This window comes from Diceros bicornis, unplaced genomic scaffold (assembly GCF_020826845.1).
Source record: "Diceros bicornis minor isolate mBicDic1 unplaced genomic scaffold, mDicBic1.mat.cur scaffold_265_ctg1, whole genome shotgun sequence".
NCBI classification, from domain to species: domain Eukaryota; kingdom Metazoa; phylum Chordata; class Mammalia; order Perissodactyla; family Rhinocerotidae; genus Diceros; species Diceros bicornis.
Window position 1 is genome coordinate 79,456 of NW_026691141.1, and position 22,945 is coordinate 102,400.

At 42.3% G+C, this 22,945-nt stretch overlaps 1 protein-coding gene across 3 annotated transcripts in view; it reads right to left on the reverse strand.

Moving 5' to 3' along the window:
* The window catches only part of LOC131402779 (ral guanine nucleotide dissociation stimulator-like), a 130,161-nt gene that overhangs the window by 45,157 nt on the left and 62,059 nt on the right, over window positions 1–22,945 (reverse strand). The window lies entirely within an intron of this gene.

Sequence of the window (22,945 nt, forward strand, 5' to 3'; positions counted from 1 at the left end):
TGCGGGATGGCTTGTCCCGGTGCAGGCAGGGGCGAGGAAGTCACATGGGTGCCAAGGCATTTTTCCCAAGACCCTGATCCCCTTTCCCAAAGCCTACTCATCCTTTGTCCTACCTGATCTCCTGCACCTGGCCTGAGCACAGCCCTAGTGGCACAGAAGACGGTTTTCCTATCGCCCTGACAGCAGCCCTTTCATCCTCCTCTCTCTCTCCCTTGGGGGACTGAGGAAAGCTCCCAGCCCGGCAGGAAGCCATCAGATAACCTATCCTCCCTGGCTGTGCTCAGAAACACTCCTCCCCTGGGGCTGGCTCTTTCCTACCTCTGGCCTTCGTCCCACTTTTTCTCCTGAACCACATCTCTTGGGCTCAATGTAACCCAGGTGGTCACTTCCAGTTCCCCCGGGAACCTGCGGCCCAGGGAACTCCTCCCCAGCTGCGTGGACGGTGTGGCTCTCAGCACAAACCCCAGCCGGGGCTGGCAGGAGTCCTGAGCAGCTGCAGCTGGCACTTGTCTAACAGTGAAACTAGTGTTGCTACTCTGGGATCGCCCCCTTGTTTGTAGCAAATACAGCCCTCCTCAGCAAAATCCCCACCCTCGTCAAAAGAAATGGTTCTGCTTACCTTTGCTAACTTCCAAAAATGAATCCCTATCCAGGGAACTAGCATATCCTTGAAAAGTGCCTCCCTGTGCCCGATCCCTTCCAAAAGAGGGCTAGGGACTGGGCTGCTGAGAAGAGCATTGCTGGGAAGGAGGGACTGAGGCTCCTAAGGAAGCGACCCCGTCTCCATGCCACAGTCTGATAGCCAGAAAACAACGGGTAATAATAGTTGGATAATAACACCCTTGCAACCAGTGATACTAGCAACAGTGGTCACAGCCCTTTACTCAAGCACCTGCCGTGTGCTGGGCCTGAGGTCAGCACATGAAATGCATTCTCTTCCATCCTCACTCCGACATTCTACAGGTGAGCAAACTGATGGTCAGAGGGGCCCAGTAATTTGCTCATCGCTGAGTTCGTTAATCACCGATCCAGCTCCACCAGTATCATCTCTCTTTGCTGGGAGGGTTAAATTGGACAGTGTCTACTAGAGAACTTTGGAAGCCATGCATATTAAGCAGCCCTCTTGGTGATCTGGTCATGGTTGTAGAATTTGAGGCATCAGCAGACAAATAAGAGGTTTGTGCTTTTCTTGGAGTAAGTGGGGTACTTTCTCCAGATGCTCCTCCCCACAAAATTACTATCTTCCTAAGACTCCTGAAAACCCACCAAGGCTCTTAGCAAAGTTGGCAACTCACAGATCTCTTTTCCCACCAATGCTATTTTTTTTGTGTGAGGAAGATCAGCCCTGAGCTAACATCCACGCTAATCCTTTTTTTTTTTTTTTTTGGCTGAGGAAGACAGGCTCTGAGATAACATTTATTGCCAATCCTCCTTTTTTTCCCCAAAACCCCAGTAGATAGTTGTATGTCATAGTTGCACATCCTTGTAGTTGCTGTAAGTGGGACGTGGCCTCAGCATGGCCGGAAAAGCGACGTGTCAGTGCGCGCCCGGGATCCAAACCCAGGCCGCCAGTAGCGGAGCGTGCGCATTTAACTGCTAAGCCACGGGGCCACCAATGCTATTTTTAAAAAGCAGTTAAATGGCGCCACCTCCTGGAGGAGGGGTGTTGCGGCAGTCATAACAGGACAAATAGGAGAGTTGTCCTTATTCTCAGATTAAGGGGCAAGGTGTGTCTTGCTCCCACCAGATGTGCTGGAGCCTACTGGAGTCAGACTTTCCCTGAGCCAGCTGGATTGCCAGGTGCTCCAAAACTAAGCCATTCCAGGACCTGAACATTAAGGAAGCAACTGTATAACGTGCATTGGGGGAGGGGTGGAGACAGTAAGTGCAAAGGCCCTGAGGCAGGATGGGTGGGTGGAGTTATATGGATGGAGATAAGGCCAGTAGTGGTGTGGGGGGCAGAGTAATGAAGAAAGGTTGTTTCCTGTCCTCCTGTCCTTCCAGTTTTGCCATCTCTGTTCCACGTGGTTCAGACTTTTAAATCAGACCTGCTTTCTACCTATTAATCTCCATTTCCATTTCCAACACCTGTCTCCTTGGGCTGTCAGAAGGATGATGTGAGATCATGCCCATAGAGTGCCCAGCAGAGTGGGCATTCAGTATGAATGTTCTCTCCCCATTTGTGACCACAGGCTCCACCTGAGAATGCTGGGTGCCAGGCCTTCTTCCTAGGTCTGGCCAGAGGCCTGGCATTCCCTTCTCCCTGAGAGATGGGGGCAGCCTGTCTCTGACATTTTCTGTCCTGATAGGATAATGCACAATGAAGTAAAGGAGACAGAGAGCATCCAGGAAAACATAGCCATGGAGGGCATGATTGTCAAAGGCTGTGAGACCCTCCTGGACACCAGCCAGACTTTGTGAAATGGGGCATGGCACCCTGCCTCCCCCCAATATCAAGGTAGGCCCCAGCAGTGGTGGCACTTGGGGACATCACCAGTTGGTTTGGCTACCATGTGCCAAAAGCTGCCAACATGATTGTGGAGTATTCCAGGGCTGCTGGAGGAATGTGACAGCTGTATGTAGATGTCGGTATCTGCACACATGGATGCAGATATTACTGGATTTCACAGTTCCCTTCTCTCCAGATGTACACATGACTCTTCCCAGATGCCCTTGATGTGTCTGTGGATGTCATAGTAAACACTGACATGACCTTTTGGGGAGACAGGAGTGGAGGAGGAGGACAGATACTGATTGGCCCCATGAATCACAAGCATGTTCAGCATCCGAGGGGAAGTCGTGTGGGTCAATCCCTCTGTCCCTTGCTCATCATTCTTAGCCCCTTGCAGGAGGCTGTGATCACAGCGGTTCTCATGGGTAGGAGTTTCCCTTCAGCCTCAGCCTCCACTCTCCTTGGGAGCGGTGTTTGAGAGGCACAGCCCTGTGAGGGGGCAGCTAGAGGCTGTGACTGAGGGGACTGACTTCCAACTCAGAGACGTTAGAACCGCAAGGAGTTTGAGGGTCACCTCTTCAGATTCCACTTGTTTGGGACCCTCAGCTTTTGCTTGCATGCCCCCGAGGTGACCTCCACCTCAGATGGGCCTCCTGAGTTCCTTCTATCCAGCCCTGGGACTCTCTGAGCAGATGAAAAGCTCGCCAGCACGTCCTGCGGCCTGTGCAGCTGCCTTTGGCCCCTGCTGCCCTTAGCAAGGGTATCGTCGACTTGGACTTTTGTCCCGAGTCTCTGTGTGTGGGCCCCTGTGCCTTTTCCCAGGCCCACCCTGTGATCTGCTGAGCCCAGAACCAGCCTCCCTGTGTCCTGGCTCCAGCGGAGATGCAATGGGCCAAAGCTGGAAGAGGCCCAAAGAATGACCTCTGCTGAGATGGGCAGTGTCACCACAGTCCAGGAGTCTGCTCCATTGCCCTGAGGCTAAAAATTTCCTTCCCACCTGATGGGCTGGGGTACACGTGAAGACCAGATAACCGGGCCCAGCAAGGTTCCATGCAGTGACAGACATGGACAGAAGGCAGAGTGGTGGCCCAGAGCAGGCCTGGGGAGATGGAGTGTCAGGGAGGGCTTCCTGAGGAGGCATCACTGGAATCGAGTCTTGAAGCGTAAGTAGGAGTGCACAGGGTGGATGGGGTAAAGGAAGGGCCCTTCCAGGCCAAGAAGCAGCACTCAGGAGCCACAGGTAACTTGCCCTTGAACTAGAGTGGGAGCAGAGAGGGGAGGCGGTGGTAAGGAAGGAGAAGTGCTGGAGCAGCCTGCTGGCGGGCCTTGAAGGCCTGAGTCCCGAGGACAGTGAGGAGCTGGTGGAGTAAGTGGGGAAAGGAGGCCTGGAGCAAGTCTTAGGGGAGCGGGGATGGCAAATGGGTTCATCACAGTCCCCTGCTCTGCCCAGGAGTGGCTTTGGAGTGCACATTGTTGAGGACTGGGGGCTCTCTGGGCTCTGCAGCCCAGCATGTCGTGACTGATGGGTGATGTCTGCTGCGGCTGTGTGTGGCAGGAGGTGCCCTGTGTCTCTTGCTCATCCCTCTGGGCCAGAGCCAGGTCCACACTTGTTCAGACTCCTGCCTTCCCCAGACCCAACTCTAAAGAGATACAGCCTTTTAGATACAGGATACAACCTTCCTTAGAGAAGGAGTACAAACAATACCCTAGTTGGCCTAAATTCAGCTACCAATTAAGAAAGCTTTTAGGTTCAACAATATACTTCTCTTAATTTCAATCACAGAAACTAACTCCTAATCTAATGCTGCATTAATCTATTAATTCATAAAAGTACTACAGTTACTATGAGGAACAAGAATTATTTCTCCTTGCACAATCTTAGAACAGATAATCACCGAAAGTTAACAATAAAATAAATTCAACCCAACGATTATTTATTACATTAATTGTTAACCCAACACAGGTAGGTATTCAAGGAAAGATTTAAAAAAGTAAAAGAAACTCGGCAAACACAGCCCCCACCTGTTTACCAAAAGCATCTCCTCTGGCATTTCTGGTGTTACAGGCACTGCTTGCCCAGTGACACAGTGTAAAGGCCACAGTGACTGGACCCTGCAAAGACAGCATCATCATTTGTTGTCTAAATGAGGACTTGTATGAACGGACTCGAGGGTTTTACTCTCTGTTACTTTTAATCAGTGAAATTGACCTTTCCCTGAAGAGGCAGGAATGACAAAATAAGATGAGAAGACCCTGTGAAGCTTCAATTAATTCAAAAAAAAAAGGTAAGCCAAATGAAGGGATAACAAAACTTAAATGGACTAACAATTTTGGTTGGGGTGACCTCAGAGAAGAAAATAACCTCTGAGTGATTAAAATCTAGACCAGCTAGTCAGAACATTTTGTCACATATTGATCCAAAATATTGATCAACAGAACAAGTTAGCCTCGGGATAACAGCACAGTCCTATTCTACAGTCCATATCCACAATAGGGTGCATGATTGTGATGTTGGATCAGGAGATCCCAGTAGTGTAGCCGCCATTAATCACTCATTTGTTGAATGATTCAAGCCCTACGCGATCTGAGTTCAGATCAGAGTAATCCGGTAAGTTTCTAGCTATTCCATATTTCTCCCAGTACGAAAGGGCAAGAGAAACAAGGCACACTTTACAAAAGAACATTCAAACTAATAGATGATATATTCTTAATCTAATATATATATATATATAGACCTGCCTATAAACGGGGTTTGTTAGGGTGACTGATTAATTGAATAAAAAGTAAACCTTTATACCTAGAGGTTCATTTTTTCTCCCTAATAGCATGTTCATAATCAATCGTCTTTTATTAATTGTCCCCAATCTACTTTCCATAGCATTCCTTACACTAATTGAATGAAAAGTATTAGGTTATATATGACTCCGTAAAGGACCACACATCATTGGCCCCATGATCTGTGGAGACACCAGTATTTATATCAGTGTCACAAGGCCATCAGCTGGAGTTCACATTGGAAAACGTACCCGGGAAGACACCTTACGAAGGACCCATTAGCACACAACTGAACAAGTAATGTGGACTTTTGTTGATGACCATGTGAAAACGTACCTGGGAAGACACCCTACAAAGCATCCACTTGCACACAACTGAACGAGTAATGTGGACTTTTGTCGATGGCTAGTATTTAATATGGTAGGATAGGGCCGGCCCCGTCGCTGAGTGGTTAAGTGGGCGCGTTCAGCTGCTGGCGGCCTGGGTTCGAATCCCAGGCACGCACCGACGCACTGCTTCTCCAGCCATGCTGAGGCCGTGTCCCACATACAGCAACTAGAAGGATGTGCAGCTATGACATACAACTATCTACTGGGGCTTTGGGGGAAAATAAATAAAAATTATAATAAAAAATTAAAATAAAAAAATAAAATGGTAGGATAAAGATGCAGGATTCTAAAGTGTTCATGGAAATGCTGAATGCACAATTCGGAAACAAGGAATAATCGACAAGGTAAACCAACTCCACTAGAATTATAATTGCTTACATGTACACAGTAAGAGTTTTTGCTGAACAATTAAGTATTCATGTATTTGTCTTGATGAAAACATGAAACTTTCTGTTGAATAAAAATGGGCCATTTTCCTGTATTAGTACATTACTACTCATCATTTAGTCAATTTCTATAGTTAATGGAGTTATAAACATAATTACAAAGGCATGCATCCATCAGAAAATAACTATGAGTGAATCTGGAAATTGTAGGGCCAAAAATAATGTTTTCAATATTATGTATTAGAACATGTATATACATAACAAGAATGAGAGAAAACTATGATTAAAGGAGATTAAAATGTAATCTAATCTTAAAAGAATAAAAAGAGTGTCAGTCCTGGGAGACTGGGGATAGGCAGTAAAATTTCACAGAATTCTGAGACTAGAAATGGGCCATTCCCTACTTTCATTCTTTTATTGTCATTGCCAAGGGAATTTTTCCACCAAGAACAGAGAGATGGTAGGGAAAGAGGACATGGAAGGATATTACAGACGTGAGAAGGGTTCCATTTTCAGGACACCTTAGAGCAGCCAGGTGTCCATATTCTAGGTCATGTAACCACAAAGAATTTCCCCTGGGAGACGCCTTCTGTAGCTCTTCCCTCCAAATTTCCACTCATTCCTCCTGGTGAGATCATCCTAAATGAGAACAGGCTGGGAGAAACACAGAGCTGCCTGGAGGAAAGCCCATCTTGTAAATTGACCCTGCCCTGGAGCTGACTGGGCAGAGGACAGGAGCTGCACGATAGATACCGACTCCTTTTCAGTCCAGGGACTTTCCTTTATTGCCCTTTGGGGAATACACTGACTGTAACACTGAGGTTCACTGAAGGCCAATGGGATCAGGTGTGAGACTAAGGTGTCAAAAAAGCACTTGATGCATGTTTTCATGTGTATCAATATGTGCATATCTAGGGAGAAGGGCCTTAACATCTTTATGATCCTTAAGGGAAATTTGACTCACACCAATTTAGGAATCATTGGCAATAACGTATCATGTAGAAGAAGGATCGTCAATCTAAATGAACTTATTCACACAGTCAGTGTCCTAGTCAGTATGGGATGCTGTAACAAAAATATCATAGACTGGGCACTTTATTTATTTATATTTTTGCTGAGGAAGATTCACCATGAGCTAACATCCGTGCCAGTCTTCCTCTATTTTGTGTGTGGGTCATGCCCACAGCATGGCTGCTGATGAGTGGTATAGGTCTGTGTCCAGGAACCGAACCCAGGCCACCAAAGAGGAGCTCACTGAACTTAAACACTAGGCCATGGGGCAGACCCCTAGACTGGGCATTTTTGGGTTTTGTGTGTGTGTGTGCGTGAGGAAGATCAGCCCTGAGCTAACATCTGATGCCAATCCTCCTCTTTTTTGCTGAGGAAGATTGGCCCTGGGCTAACGTCTGTGCCCACCTTCCTCTACTTTTTATATGGGATGCCGGCACAGCATGGTTTGAGAAGAAGTACATCGGTGCGTGACCGGGATCTGAACCTGTGAACCCTGGGGCCACCGAAGCGGAGCACCCACACTTAGCCACTGCACCACCGTGCCATCCATAGACTGGACATTCTTAACAACAGAAGTGCATTCCTCACAGTTCTGAAGACTGGGATGTTCAAGATCTAGGTTCAAGCTGACTTGCTTTTGGTGACAGCTCTCTTCCTGTTTTGCAGAAGGACAGCAGCTTGCTCTACCCTCATCTGGCAGAGAGAGCTCTAGCCCTCCATCTCCTTGTAAGGGCACTAATCCCATCATGGGGGCTTCACACTCATGGCCTCATCTAAGCTAATTAAATCCCAAAGGCCCCAATTCCAAATACCTTCACGTCGGGGATTAGGATTTGAACATATGAAATTGGATTACATAGACATTCAGTCCATAGCATTCATGAAAGCAACAATTAACAAATATTTATAGAATTCATACAGCCCAAACTGAAGAATGTTCTGGAGATCACGTGGCAGATGATACAATGTCTTTCCTTTCATAGAGTCTCCTAGTGGAGGCAGTAAAAATTAACAGCCAAACAAAACTTGTAATATTTGAAAGCTAACATAGATCAATTATGATAGACTGTACTTACAATTGTCTTCTGGTAAGACAGGTCGGATTATCAGAGTCCCGATTAAGCAAATTCCCCTGGGTGAGAACCTGTGTGGCAATCTCACCTAAAAAGACTCTTTCCTTTTTGAAATTTTATTTCATCTAGTCCTGTTTGCTTCCACATCCCTTTGGTATTATTTCAAACATACAGTATTTATTAAATCAATGTTTAATTGTTGCTCTGCCTTTACCACATCTGACTTGAAGCAGAAGTTACTGGAATTAGGGACAGCCCCGTGACTTTGCGGTTAAGTGTGCACACTCCACTGCTGGCGGCCTGGGTTCGGATCCGGGAGGGGAACCGACGCACTGCTTCTCCGTCCATGCTGAGGCCTCGACCCACATAGAGCAACTAGAAAGATGTACAGCTATGACATACAACTATCTACTGGGGCTTTGGGGGGAAAATAAATAAATAAATAAAATCTTAAAAAAAAAAAAGAAGTTACTGGACTTGGCTGGAACCAAATTTCAGTTCATTTTTCCTCCTCTTTCTGCTCAGACTCTCTTCTTTCACTGTTGAAATAGCAAATGCCTTAGGGAAGAAGCCACATGGAGTTGGTGCTCACAATCTTGTGCTTCCCTCGTCTCAGAGATTATAGACCCTCAAGTCCTGTCTGCACAGGATTTTCTACAACCCTTCAAACAGCCGTTCTGTGTGCTTTGTTCAGCTTTTATAGCTGTCCAGGAAAAGCTACTCAATAAAAGTGGAACCTGCAGTCATTTTATCCTGAAATGTTTTAAATATTTTAAACCAATGAATATTTGTCATTTTTCAAGGTGCATTTCTATAATTTTATAAGAAACATTTAAATAGGAATTTTAACAGCAATAATGGCTGTTCCTTGGCCAGAATTCCATGTCATTCATTGTTTAGAATTATATCTAAGCTTTGCTGCACTCTCTTCAGTGCCTCTTTTTTTTTTTTTTTTAAGATTTTATTTATTTTCCCCCCAAAGCCCCAGTAGATAGCTGTATGTCATAGCTGCACATCCTTCTAGTTGCTGTATGTGGGACGCAGCCTCCGCATGGCCAGAGAAGCAGTGCCTCGCGGGCCCAGGATCCGAACCCGGGCCGCCAGCAGCGGAGCGCGCGCACTCAACCGCCAAGCCACGGGGCCGGCCCCTCTTCAGTGTCTCTTAAAATATCACTGTTCTTTACATTTAAATATCTTGTGATGGGTTTGTATCAGTCACCTCCTTTGTACCATTTCAGATTCTCTTGGGTCCTCATACCCTTGAGTCGTATGTCATTTAGCAACCAGCTTTGCAGGTATCATATTTGCTTTATGCAAGTGCCTCCTGACTGCTCCCCACATTTTTTCCCTGTGCCCTCTGCCTCTCCCTCTTGCCCCGGGGTGTCCATGTTGATGCTGAGGTGTGAAAAAACTCCTGATCAAGCCCACTCGTGCACGACCACGTTCCTTGTGTGGATGTGTGTGTGTTCAGCAATTCTGTATGGTCACAGGGTGCATGGCTATTATGGCATCTATGTGAAAGTGTGTTTTGCTGATGTCTGTGTGTGTTTAGAGAGTTCAAGTCACTGTGGTCTCTGAGACAGTGAGTGGTCTGTATGTGTCTGTGTTTGTGTGTGTCTTCTGAGTATCAGTGTTCATTATCGTGTAGTTTACAGTCTGAATGCTGCTGGTCATTTGCAAATAGTGTGTATGTGGTGTGGGTGTGTGTTGTCAGCATTTCCACATGTTCAGAGGATGTCTGTCATTGTGGGAATGTGTGGAATAAGTACGTTGTTAGAGATCAGTGTGGGCACCAACATTGTTTGCCTGTTACTAGTTCAACACTCAACACCCCTGAAGAAACATTGAGTCCAGACGTTCACAGGCTCCATCAGGCCCGCAGAGATCCTACTCAGCTGTTTTCTTCCCATCACAAACATACGAACAGGTAGCCAAGGACCACTTGATATTTGAGGAATTTCTCTAGCATGAAAGATGGAGCAAAAAACACATACACTGAAGTGAGGGACTAAAGGAGCAGCAAGGAAATCCAGAGATCATAGTGAAACTTCAACTGCATATCTAGTAACATCTTCAAAACAATTAGAGATGGGCCAGTCCCATGGCCTAGTGGTTAAGTTCAGAGAACTCCACTTCAGAAGTTCTGTCTCTCTGGCCACATTCTCTAGATGACCCTGCCTCTGCGAGGAGTTGCCAGACAATCATTTACATTTATAAGGGAAATCTCCATTTGTAAAGATATCTCTTCCCCCGACATAAGATTTACTTGATTTTTTAACAAAGATAAAATGATGAATGGCTTTTTATATTTTTGCCTGTGTCGGGGGAAGAGGGAGAATCTCCCTCTGCTCTTTTCCTTAAGGTTCTTATGGCTCGCCAAATAATTAACAAGACAGGTTAGCAGGAGAAAATAATACCAAGTTTAATAACATGTATACATGGGAGAAAGCAGGGACACTGCGTTTCTCAACACAATAGCAGAAATTCTCGTCTTAAATATCATTTTCAGCCAATGACAAAGGAGGATTTTAGGGGTGGGGGGAGTCAGTTACAGGAGATTACCACTAAAGCACAGTAAACAAGAGTAAGGTTTATTATGTAGCTCAAGGCCTCACCTTCCACAGTGATAAGTCACTAGAAATGAGCTCATCCCCCAAACAGAGAGGGAGATACCTTCACAAATGGAGATTTCCTGTATAAATGTAAATGATTCTTCATCCAGAGAATGTGGCCAGAGAGACAGAACTTCTGATAAGAGGGGCTTGTTGGTGCCTTTCCTATTGTAACATTTACCCTACGTTATCTTTACAGCCATCATGATAGATCTGTTCCAGGAAGGAGCCACCACGTCAAATTCTTTAGGCAGTTAGTGGGGGAGGTCAAATGTCCCTAGAGAAAACAACCAAGGTAAAGAGATAGATTTCAGGGTGGCCAAATCTTGATCTCCCACAGTCCCGCCTTTGAAACTACAAGTTTCACAGTCCTTTTGAAACTTAAAGAAGTTTCATAGTACAGAAGCTGAGTTGGTAGATTGTTTCATCTCACTGAACACATTTCTTAGTCCTGATAATAGATCAGTTCAATTAAGTTCATTTTGGAAGGTGGTGATGCAGGTGGGCTCTCAAGGTTACGCCTATACTATGGAAGCAAGCAATCAAGTATTTAATAGAAGCATTTCCATGTAAGCAAAAGAAAAACAAGGTTAATGGTTGGAGCAAGTTGTAAAGCAGTTTTTGAGTTCAGAGGACAGCCAGTGAAGAAGAATTTTAGATGTCAGCGTCAAAGCATCTTTTGCAGTTTAAAATGTCTCTGATGATGTCATCAAGTAATCTCTTAAGTTTGTATCAAGTCCATCAGCTTCAGTTTGTAAGGCTTCAGGCAAAAGGGCAGGTTCAGTTTTCAGTGATTTCAAATGAAAATGATGGAAAAAATCAAAAAAGGTTGTTTGGACATCTGTAGCCAGATATTTCAGGAGACTAGAAGAAATCAGGATCTAGTCCCGTCAACAGATATAAAACAAAAACCTCAAAAGACAATTAACAAAACTAGGATCTAATATCCGCAAATTTATACTGAAATAGTTTTTACTGAAATATAATTTTTTTCTCTCTAAAATCACCCTCATTTTCATTAAGATAGCCAAATTAAAACTAACTAGTTTGCAAAATAAGTCTAGTTCTAATAGAGTTGGCCCAATTATTTACATAAGTACGGCAAGAATAGCAATTGATTACATAGGCTCTTTTAAATCTGCTTTGCTGGAACTTTTTATATAAGGAATCTCAGATTGAACTTCAAAAGCCTCTCGAGGCCAGGAAAGCCAAGCCAAGGATTTTGTCATCAGACTTTGTCTGCAATACCTACAGATTTGGGTGAATTCCTCTCTTCCGAGGTTCCCCCAAATATTTCGAGTTTCCTTGTACCTGCCAGATAAGTGACATTCTTTACTTATCCTAGTAAGTGCTGCTTGGAACATAAAGGTACTAGGCCAATATTTCCACGTGGCTTTATTCCATAAAGTCCAATCTTCATTCCTCAAAAGCTGTATGGTTATATTGCAAATATGATGTTCCAGTCACAACCTTGGTAATAGACCCAGTGTTTCCAATTGTGTCCTGTTATAAGGAGAATAGATTCTTATTGAACTTATGCAAATAACTATATTGCCATGAAAACAACAATACTCACTTACTAAGAGTTTTTAAATTCGAGGGATCAGGTAGAGAGAATAAGATAAATATTTCAATTTTACTTACAAAAGTATCATTTACCAAATTGCTATAAGTCATAGCTAGCTCAGGAGAAAAGAGAAAAAGTTTTCCTTAAATCTGAAAAAAACAAAACATTAAAAATTCAGCAATACTTCAAACGAAAAATCATAAAAATTATAATCATCCTTATCAGTTCATTCAGTCCTGTATAATCCATTTTTGATCCCAATCTTTTTGTTAGTAGCTTCATGAAGTCAGTTTCTCCATCAGATTTCTGTAATTTTTTTTTACCAAGTTCAGTTTTATGATCAGAAAGTTTGTCAGAAACCTGTATTCCAGTGTAAATATCAGAGTCCTTTGCATGAATTTTTCTGAAGTTGAAACATATTTTGCAAAAGCATTATAGCAAAGAAATAAGTCTGTAAACAACAAGACCTCAAAATGGCAATTGACAAGGAAATTTGGTTAATTTTGTGACATACAACACTTTAAAATAATAATAACCAGAATTATGACTGATAACCAGGACAGATCAGAATTTCAGTAATGTTATACAATTTTAAAACACCTATGTCAATAACATTTGCCCACATAATCGCACCTAAGCAGGCTTATCATCACTTGTCTGACAATGCTTTCCATGTAATTGAACATAGTGAATAAGCCTAATAAGTTTAGTATCTTTCCCCTTATAGGAAGAGAGCAAATTTCTTTGAGAAGTTCCAAGGCCCTTTGAAAATTCTCAAAGAAATAAAAGTTAAAAAAAAGACTTTAAGATATGAATTTTGGGGGAGCTTGTCAAAAATATAAACAGTCAAAGCAAACATAGCATTAACAGTCCAAAAAGCCTTAACAGAGAGACCTCAGTCTTTTGAACGTAGGAAATTATTTTAACAGGTTTTTTTTTTTTCTCTGTCTTTTAGGTAGACTTACTCAAAGGGAAAGAAAAATCTTTTATAACCTCTTTATCAAGTTTAAGCAAATTATCCTTTTACGAGAAATTTCAATTTTGCACCAGCTTACTTCTGCTATTAAAACTCATTTACTTAATTAAATTCATTTCAATTTAGCCAACTTGACCATGCAAAAACTCCTTTTCCAGAATTGCTCTTCCACAAACCTTCTATAACTTTCTTTTTACATTCAGAATTTGTCCCATGTCTTTCTTTTCCCTTCTAGTACTTGAGGACAAATTTATCTTTCTTAACCAAACAAAATATTTCCATTCTTTGTACCTTTATACATCTTACTTTCCTTGTACACAGACATATTTTTCTTAATTTTTTTAGTAGCTTCAATCACATATATTAATTAGAAATTTTAACCCTTAGAAACCTTAATTTGTAAGTAAAAACTAAGTAAACAATTATAAACTTTCTTTTACATTAGTATCTTGTGGCTTGGAAAATTTATAAATACTTCATAACTTCTAGAAACACATTACTTTATAGTACAATCTTTTAATAAAACACATGTTTACCAATAGACCCAAAACACCTTTTAGTTTTCCTGTAATGAAAAGCCAAAAGTAGACAAATGTACATTTAGCAATCAATGTCTAATATCTTATCTTATTTGGAAATGATGATACTCAGAGAATTTTTATCATAAAATTCAGCAAAACTCTAAAGTTTTAGGTCACCAAAAAGAGTTTGGAAGCTGTAACCACCATAACACATAATTATTGTTTAAAGTTCATCCAACATTTATCTTTTTCACAACTATTTACTTGTTCCCAATAATTATTTAGATTGCCTGTAAGACTTCATAAGACATTAGATAAAATTAGCCATCATTTAAATTACTATTTTTGTTAACCAGTTCTGTAATAGAAATAACATCAGTTTTTTTCTACAAAATTTTATGTAAATTTCATCACCTCTTATACCTTTAAACATAGTTATCATTAAAATTTTTATCAATAGGTCTTGGTCTTATAATTTTGGACAAGGGAAGCATTCCCAGTCAGACATTTTAAAACATACTCAGGCAAAGTTAATGTAACCTCTATATAAAATTAGCTCAAACATGCCAACCTTTATAATCTTATCAACACTTACGCTTTTACATGTTCTCAATTCAATTGTAACCTGAGTCAAGGTCTTAAGGCTAGTCAAATTTTTTCCTTCCTTTTTTTTGGCCTTTTTTCTTAGGTACCAATTAAACAATTATGTGAGAGCTCTCAAAAAAAATTTTTTCCCCCAATTTAGAAGTTTTTTCAATTCAAAGGATCCGTTGTCTGCCCATTGACGAGTAGGATCTTCATTTGTATATTTATTCCAATAGTGACTCGAACCAATAAGCCTTTTTAAGGAAAGACCCGGAGGTAACTTTCCACGCTTAGAATAAATCTACCATGGACGCAAGAGGCGTCCCTGGTGAGGGTGCAGATGATGTAGCCCCCATGATCCACAGAATTCACTCCCAAAGATATTCAGAGACAGTAAAGACCTTCGTTGCACAGGCGGTAAGGATGGTGTAGTGAAAACGGTGTCTCCGGTCTCCCACAATAGTGTGGGACGCCTCCAGTCACAGACCCGCTAATCTGTGACACTGGGCAGGCGATACTGGAATGGGATTTTTCCAGCACTAACAAGCAACGAAGGTTAAGACGACAAAAGCCCTTATGGACTGGGCCCTTTATGACAAACTCCCCTAAGAGCTTGGCACAGCCGGACAAAGAGACAGTTCGGAACCCCAGTCTACTCGACTGGCCACCAAGGTGCACCCCGGTAAATGCACCTTCCGTATGGTGGAGACCAAGGAGAATATTCTCACTGGTCACAAAGCCAAGTTTTCTCAGGACACAGAACAAGACAGAAGGAAAAACCTCATCCTGTTTTTTTTTTTTTTTCTGTGCACAATGACAGCTTTAGCGACGCCTTAGGTCTCTTGGAGCCAGAATAATACCTAGAGGGGGAGGTGCCGCGGGGTTGGAGACTGTGTGCTTTACAGAGTACCTCGTCATTGCACGGACATTTTCTTGCAGTTGGCAGGGGACCTGTGTCATCTACTCCATTCCGTGACCCAACTTATCCTGACACGGGAGTCTTTTGAAAGTGGCGAGCGCCCTAATGGCTCTTAACTGCTCGACCCGCGCCCACCAAATTTGCGGCCTTTTTGGCTTCCAAGATGCCCTTGGCAATGACCTTCACTTCATGTGCATAATAACCCACAGCAAAGTTTGTAGACGCCGGTCTGGTGAGACCCGCAAACTCACCAGTCTGTGGGGCCGGCCCGGACAGTAGGCTTATAGGGCCTATGCCTGCGTCCTACCCTATGGTATTTCCTTCTTATGACAAAAGACACAGACAAAAGAGAAAAACAGAGACTACCTCTGGGAGGAAAAGGGATCAAGATCAAAACCAAGAGTACTCTACCAAATTTAAACCAAGAGTCACTAAAAGCCCAAGAAACTAGTTTCTCAAATATTTTCTCCTGCCAATCTAAATTTAGAAAGAGAAAAAATTCTCACCATTTCCTTCCGCCGGACTCCGCAGATAGAGATTCCGGGAGGCTGACATGGTAAGAAGTCTTACTTTTTGCCGGCTTTCGTCAGGCGTTCCCGTATCTCATCATCTGCAGTAGTCTAGGGAGAAGGCAGGTCTTCCAGCCAGAGAAGGCAACTTGCCAGCCAGTGTGGCTCCTGGCGACTACGCCAAAACTGTCGGGGGAAGAGGGAGAATCACCCTCTGCCCTTTTCCTTAAGGTTCTTCTGGCTGGCCAAATAATCAACAAGACAGGTTAGCAGGAGAAAATAATACCAAGTTTAATAACATGTATACATGGGAGAAACTCAGAAATGAGCAACTGTTCCCTCTGTCTAAGCTGCTTGCTTAAGTATTGCAGCTAAAGGTGAAGGAACGTGTTAGGGGTGGGTAGTGGCCTGGGACTTCAGAGGGCAGAAGGACAATTCTTTTCAGGGTCATCTATTGATAATTTGGTCAGGGAGAGATAGAGTTTTTTGATAAAAGGGGCTTGGTGCCCCTCCCATTGCAACATCTATTTTACATTATCTTTATAGCCATCATGATAGAAGATCTGTTCCAGGAATGAGCCACCATGCCAGATTCTCTAGGCAGTTAGTGGGGGAGGTCAAATATCCTTATTGTCTTCAGCTCGCAATAATCCGCATACCAGAGTGGTGCTTCCTGGGGCAGCTTGCCCTGAGCACCATCATGACTCTTGTGGGAGATCAAGATTTGGCCACCCTGAAATCTATCTCTTTACCTTGGTTGCTTTCTCTAGGGACATTTGACCTCCCCCACTAACTGCCTAAAGAATTTGACATAGTAACTCCTTCCTGGAACAGATCTATCATGATGGCTGTAAAGATAATGTAGGATAGAGGTTACAATAGAAAAGGTACCAACAAGCCCCTCTTATCAGAAGTTCTGTCTCTCTGGCCACATTCTCTGGATGACCCTTCGAGGAGTTGGCAAACAATCATTTACATTTATAAGGGAAATCTCCATTTGTAAAGGTATCTCCCTCTCTGTTTTGAGAAGAGAGGGGGATGGCCTCATTTCTAGAGGCTTATCAATGTGGAAGGTGAGGCCTTAAAGCTGTATAATAACCTTACTCTTGTTTACTGTGCTTTAGTGGTAATCTCCTGTAACTGACTCCCCCCACACCCCACATCCTCCTTTGTCATTGGCTGAACATGGTATTTAAGATGAGAATTTCTGCTATTGTGTTGAGAAACGCAGTGTCCCTGCTTTCTCCCGTGTATACATGTTATTAAACTTGGTATTGTTTTCTCTTGCTAACCTGTCTTGTTAATTATTTGGCCAGCCATAAGAACCTTAAGGGAAAGGGCAGAGGGAGATTCTCCCTCTTCTCCCGACACTCTCCTAAGGGTTGCCCAATTCCTTTGTTTGCTTCCGTCGACCCCTACTGGCTAGGAAAGAACATTAAAAACAAAGCCAGCTTTGATTATTTAATCCTCAGTCAATTAAGACATTTTTGAGTAAGATTTTTTTGACAGAATAGCCAACTTTCTTTTATCTACACTATTGGAAATGAATTATTAGTGATAACAATGGTTATTTACTGAGGACTTAATATGTCTTAAGCCCTTTACAGACTTTTATTGCTCTGCTTCTCAGAACCCTATGGCATCCCGGGTGTGTTTATTGTTTCTCCACCACTCCTCAAATGAACCCCCAAGAGCACACTCACATTGGACCTCACCATGCCTTCTCTCATTTAATTTAGCATTAGATTAAAATTACAGAAGAAACTTGAAGGGGCCTTGAGCCCCAGCAGGAGAAGGTCTAAAGTCTATCCAGGACAAATGGCTTAATGTTTGTTTCTGAGAAGTATCCAGGGACAAAAACTCCACAACCTTCAGAAACCAGTTCTGTTGATTATGAATATCTCTAATCAATGATATACATTAATTAATTGGTTTTTTATTGATTGGTTGATTGTCTGCTATATTACTTTGCCATATAATAAAATTTTTCTTTGTGTTCAGTTAAATAATTTCGACTTTATATCCACTTTTTAAATTTAGCCTTCGGGCCGGCCCCGTGGCTTAGCGGTTAAGTGCACGCACTCCACTGCTGGGGGCCCAGGTTCGGATCCCGGGTGCGCACTGACGCACCACTTCTCGGGCCATGCTGAGGCTGCATCCCACATACAGCAACTAGAAAGATGTGCAACTATGACATACAACTATCTACTGGGGCTTTGGGGGAAAATAAATAGATTAAATTATTAAATAAATAAATAAATAAATTTAGCCTTCTATGGACTTCTTCATACATTAAAGATGGTAATTGTCACCTATTAGTATTTTCCTCTTCAGTTTAGATAACCTCAGTTTCTTTACTGCATTAAAAATATTTAATAAGTGTTGTGCTTTTTTCCTCCAGTTCTTCTCTAGGTTCAATTTATTTGGTAGTATAGTGGAAAGATGACTTCAGAGGTCTTGTGTGGTAAAGAATCATCTTTGTACTGTATTCAATGTGAATAAAATCTCTATTAGCTTTGTGTTCAGTCTTATCTGGAAGCTGAACCTTTCCTTCCTTCCTCTCTCTATTGTCTGGAATAGTTAATAATCCCAGACCTAGAGTTTTGTTTCTGGAAAGTGTTTGTTGTTTTTGTTGGTTAGTTGGCTTGACGTTTTAACAAATCAATTTATTTAGTAGATATGTGAGTTTTCCTATTTTATGTTATTTTTTTGTGTTAGTTTCAGTATATTGGTTTTTTATAAAGTGAATTTTGACCTTTGTTGTCTAATTCGTAGTCCTAAGTATTTCACAAAATGCTGTATCTCGTTAAGATCTAAGCACTCTGTAGAGAATACTTCTTGTTTGATTTCTGATACCGGTCATTTGTCTTTCATTTCTTTTTCTTTTCCTTAATCAGTTTTGCTAGTGGTTTATTAACTTAATTAACACAAATAAAACTTTTAGCCTGATTTGTTTCCTTGGTATTTTTCTATTTCATTGATTCTTATCTTTATTATTGTTTCCATTCTGTATTTTTCCAGTGTGATTCTCTTTTAATTCTTGAGACAGAAGCTGAGATTGTGGATTTCCTGTCTTTCTTCCATACTCATACATTCATTTAAGGCCACACACCATTGCCTTCTAAGCACAGATGTAGCTGGTATCTCTTGTCTTCTCTAGCATATTTCTAAACTCTGTGCTGCAAGCCATGTCTGCCCCATAGTGTCTCCAGCCCATGAGTCTGCCACCATGCCAACATTTGTGTGTCTCCATCCCTCTACCTGAAGCTCATATCTTCTGTCCAGTGTCACCATCTCATATAACTGCAGCCCATGTCTGCCCTTTTGTATTGTCAACATTTTATCTCCCCTCAGTCTATATCATCTCTCAAAAGTCTCCATTCTTTGTTCCTGTAGCCCAGGCCAACCCATAGAGTCTCCATCTGCTCTCTCTAAAACCCATGTCAGACAACTAATGTCATTCTCTCACTTACCTGCAGCATGTATCTTTCCTCGAGTGTCTCTATCTCCTGTGCCCACATTTGATGCCAGACCTCACGTCTCTTTCACTCCATGTGTCTGCATCCCTTTCCATCCCTGAGTGTGCCTGTCCGCTGTGCTTCAGTCCATGCCAGCTTGTGTTTGTCTACATTATCTGTGCCTCCAGCCCATCTAGACAACCAGTGTTTTCATTTACTCTTCCTCTAGCCCCTGTCTGCACTCCTGTGTTCCCTTATCCTGTGCCTGTAGCCCATGTTTGCCTCAAGTGTCTTCACCCAGTTTCACACTCTTGGGTGTCATTCACCTGTTAAAGGACATCTTTATTCCTTCTAGGTTTTGGCCATTGTGAATAAAGCTGCTTTTTAGGTGTTCTTAGTGGCCTGTGTGTGGATGTGTATTTTCACGGTAGTTGGAGAAATACACTGGTGCACAATTGGTGCACCATATGGTGGTACTAAGCCTCAGAAGAATTAGCAAGGTGTCTTCTTAAGAGGTTGTACTGTGCGTATTCCTATCAGCAATGAATGAGCTTTGCTATTGTCCCACATCTTCACCATTAATTGCTTTTGTCAGTTTTTGGTTTTTAGCTATTCTACTGGAAGAGTAGAGTATCTCATTGATGTTTTAATTTGCTTTTTCTTAATGCACAATGTATTTTATTTTCCAAAAATTTCTTGTTGTTGAGCAATTTATATTTGCTTATTTCCCATGTATATATATTTTATTGGTAACTTGTCTATTCATATTTTGGTCTATTTATTTTAATTTGGGGAGTTTCTTTTCTTGTTGCAGAGTTTGACTGGTTCTTTGAATATTTTGCATGCAAGTCTTTCTTCAGATATGTGTTTTACAAATGTATTCTCCTAGTCAGGAGCTTGCCTTTCCACTCTGTGAATGTTGTCTTTCCCAGATTGGACAGTTTAAATTTAACCAAGTCCAGATGATCAATTGTTTTCTTCATGGATTGTGCTTTTTGTGTTGTATATGAAAACTAATCATCAAACTATAAATAATGAAGATTTTCTCCTATGTTTCCCAGTATGATTTTTACAGTTTTGCATTTTATATTTAAGTTGATGAGTGATTTTGAATAAATTTATGTCTAAGGGGCAAAGTTTGTGTCTTTGTTCACTTATTTCCATAGGGTCGTCCTTTTGTATCATCACCACTGGTTGATGATGACTAGAGACTAAAAGACTAAAGACTAAAAGACAATTTTTTTTATGTTGGAGTGCATTTATTGTCTTGACAAAGGTCAAGTTGTCTGTATTTGCAGAGGTCTATGTGTGGACTTTCCATGCTTTTTCATTTACCTCTGTGTCTATTCATTTTAAAATATCGCAGTCTCTTGATTATTGTAGTATTGAAAAAATCACAGTCTCTTAACTTTGTAATTAATCTTGAAATTGAGAAGTGTGAGTTCATCAATTTGTTCTTCATCAGGATTGTCTAGACTACTCAAGGTTTCAAATGAATTGGTCAATATCTACAAAATAGCTTGGTGAGATTTTTATTGGAATTGCACTGGATCTTTAGATCAATTTAAGAAGAATTGACATCTAAATAATATTGTGACTTTTGATCATGAGCAAGGAATATATCTCAATTGATTTATTTTTTCCTTTATTGTTTCTAAGAGTGTCTCATATTTTTTTCCACAGATATCTGTAAATATTTTATTGGATTTACACTTGAGGATTTCTTTGTGCGTGTGTGTGTATTGTTAATGGTATTGTTTCATATTCCAATTATTTGTTGGTATATAGAAAATCAACTGAATTTTGTATAATGAATTTGCATTTTGCTTCATGATAGCTCTATAAATTCCCATCTGGCCACAGAACACGGGGCTCCATTTCTGTTTGAACATCCCAAATCATGACATTGAATAATCTGAACACTGAATTTCAGCCATTCACCAGAACTATCAAGGCACACAGCCACCACTAATACTGCAGTTACAAGCCTTTGCTGAGAGGCATGTCCTCGGATTCATTAAAGAACGCCCATTTTCCACTTGGCCTGGCAGTGGCAGTTTGGCAGGAAGACTGCAGAGCACTTACAGGCTTGCTCCTAGAGCTGAGCCAAACTATTCCTGTCTTCCATTGTTGAAACTGAGTCTGTACAGAACCTGCCTCAGCTCTAGGTCTTAAGGCTCTCTCGCACATAACTTCCATGATGCACTGAACTTACAAGCCTGGTCCGAGAGTCATGACCTCAGATTTACTAAAGAACACCAGTTCTTTACTCTGCTGGTCAGTGGCAGTTTGGCAAGAAACAGCAGAGCCTTTAGAGGTTTGTCCGTAGAGCTGAGCCAAACTATCATTGTCTTCCATTTCTGGATCTGAGACTGTGGAGAACCTCCCTCAGCTCTAGGAATTAAGGCTCTCTCACACATATATTCCAAGGCACACTGCAGTTACAAGCCTGTTCCGAGAGGCAAGCCCTCAGATTCACTATGGAATGACCTTTCTGTACTCGGCCTTCCAGTGGCAGTTTGGCAAGAGGACTGCAGAGCCCTTCGAGGCTTGTCCCTAGAGCCGAAGCAAACTACCCTTCTCTTCCACTCTGGAAACTGAGACGGTGCAGAACCTCCCTCAGCTCTATGTGTTAAGGCTCTCTCACACATCACCTCCAAAAACACAGTGTAGCGACAAGCCTTTCCAAGAGGCATGCCCTCGGATTCAATAAAGAGCACCCATTCTCTACTCGGCCTGCCAGTGGCAGTTTGGCAAGAAACTGCAGAGCCCTTAGAGGCTTGTACCTAGAGCCGAGCCAAACTATCCCTGTCTTCCATTCCTGGAACTGAGACTGTGCTGAACCTCTCTCAGCTCTAGGAATTAAGGCTCTCTCACACATAAATTCCAAGACACACTGCAGTTACAAGCCTGTTCCGAAAGTCACTCCCTCGGATTCACTAAAGACAGCCAGTACTCAACTCGGCCTGCCAGTGGCAGTTTGGCAAGAAACTGCAGAGCCAGATTGTATGTATAACTGAGATCAAATGGTATTTGTCTTTCTCTGTCTCAGTTATTTCACTTAGCATAATGACCTCAAGGTCCATCCATGACATTACAAATGGCAAGAATATTTTTTTTTAAGATTTTATTTATATTTTCCCCCCAAAGCCCCAGTAGATAGTTGTATGTCATAGTCACACATCCTTCCAGCTGCTGCATGTGGGACACAGCCTCAGCATGGCCGGAGAAGCGGTGCGTCGGTGCGTGCCCGGTATCCGAACCCAGGCTGCCAGCAGCGGAACGCACGCACTCAAACGCTAAGCCACGGGGCCGGCCCAAGATTTTTCTTTTTTATGGCTGAATAACATTCCATTGTGTATATATATATATATATATACCAAATTTTCTTTCCATTTTTTGTGTGTGAGCAAGATCAACCCTGAGCTAACATGTGCCAATCCTCCTCCTTTTGCTGAGGAAGACTGGCTCTGGGCTAACATCCGTGCCCATCTTCCTCCACTTTATATGAGACTCTGCTACAACGTGGCTTGACAAGTGGTGCATCGGTGCGCGTCTGGGATCCGAACCTTGGGCCACCACGGCAGAGCGCAAGCACTTAACCACTATGCCACCCAGCTGGCCTATGCCACATTTTCTTTACCCACTCATCTATTGATGCACATTTAGGTTGTTTCCATATCTTGGCTATTATAAATGATGCTGCAATGAT